Source organism: Mirounga leonina, unplaced genomic scaffold (genome assembly GCF_011800145.1).
Source record: "Mirounga leonina isolate KUSES-001 unplaced genomic scaffold, KU_Mleo_1.0 Mir_115, whole genome shotgun sequence".
NCBI lineage: Eukaryota > Metazoa > Chordata > Mammalia > Carnivora > Phocidae > Mirounga > Mirounga leonina.
This window is the reverse complement of record NW_023270268.1, coordinates 80,877,857-80,879,661: the sequence shown is the minus strand read 5'-3', so window position 1 is coordinate 80,879,661 and position 1,805 is coordinate 80,877,857.

Genomic DNA, 1,805 nt, shown 5'->3' with positions numbered 1-1,805 from the left:
TTTGGCCTCTTTACTGGAGACTCTGAGAAACTATCTGCTTCCAGGCTCATTTCAGCTTCTCAACAGATTCACTTCTGTGCAGCTCTAGGCTGAGATCTCCATTTCCTTGCTGGCTATCAATTGGCAACAACTAAGGCTGCTTGCACTCCTTCTCAAGTGGTCCACCTAGTCCATCTCAAGCCAGCAATGTTGCATCAACTCCTTCTCCTGCTTCAAATCTCCAAATCTCTCATGCCCTCTTCTGTCATCAGCTGGAGAAAGTTGTCTACTTTTAATGCCACCTGTGATTAGATCAGACCCACCTGGATAATAATCTCTCTCTTAAGGTCACATAACATAATTGTGGGAATGAGGTCTCACCATTTTCACAGGGTTCTAAGGATTAGAGTAGGACATATTTAGAGGTCAATTATAGAAATTCTGTCTACCACAACTACTCGACTGTCTTTCTAATTTTTAATATATTTAAATATTAATGAATGTATTTATATGGCTAGTTTATACACTGCTCTGTATTCTGTTGCATTTTTTTATGGAAACATATTTCCAGTAAAAGATAGGAAACTCCTAAGCATAGGAATAATATATTACATTTATTCATTAATTGACACTATGTTAGAGCTAAGGATACAGATATAAATAGGATTGTCAGGAAGGAGTCTAATAGAATAGTATTTGGAAAAGCTGGAAGAAGTGTAGACAACTTTGAAGAATATTTAAAAATCTAATGGTATTGATAGAATACTTACTTGTATGATTTAAAGGTTGTGGGACTGTGGATAAGAATCTAATCTCTAATCATGTTTATTAGCGAGTTTTTTTTTCCCTAAATGCATTCAAAATCTATTCAGTGAGCACCAACTATGAGCTAAAATGGAAAGGAAAAAAAAAAAAAAAAAAACGAAACAAAAAACAACTCTTAGCCTCCCAACCAAAAGAATGTAATGAGGATCGAATGACATAACCTAGGTCCAAAGGTTATAAAGCTGTCAAAGTATTATTCAAATATGAATTAGTAAAATTATTAGTGCAGGTTTTATTTGGCATCTTCTATGTCTACATCATCCAGTAGTGGACAAATCATGGAACAGATGCTCAGTGAAAACACTGAGCACCACTGTCATCAATAAGTAAATATACGTATTATATTTCACTTGTCTTTTTAACTTTCAAACTTTTATCTAGCAAGTGAAAGTAATTCCCTATTTCTCACTTCTTCATCTGTTTTCTTCCTGGTTTGCTCTTAGGCTGTACAGGGATTTAGTTTTACAAGTGCTTAAATGTTTCCGCAAAGTTGGCTGCCACACTCAAGGGACCAGTGTAGCGCCTTGGAAGCTACCCCAAATCTACTATCCAACAGGTTCATTAATGTAGTGCTGCAGAGTGACATTAGCTGGAGGCAGTCACAGTGGGGCTCTCAAGTTTACTGTGCATAAGAATTATCCAGGGTTGCTTGTTAAAAATACATGCTCCAGAGGTATACCCTAAGAAATTCTTAGAAGGTCTAGGCTTAGAAGGTCTAGGGAGGAGAAACACAACAAAGCCTAGGAAACATTATCTTTTAATAAAATAGCCTAGGGAATTTTGAAATATAAAGGCAAATAAAATATATTTATATTACTCTTCTTTAGTGATATGACCAACAACAATTTGCAAAGAAAAAAAAAGGGGGCGCCTGGGTGGCTCAGATGGTTAAGCGTCTGCCTTCGGCTCAGGTCATGGTCCCAGGGTCCTGGGATCGAGTCCCGCATCGGGCTCCCTGCTCCTTGGGAGCCTGCTTCTCCCTCTGCCTCTCTCTCTCTCTG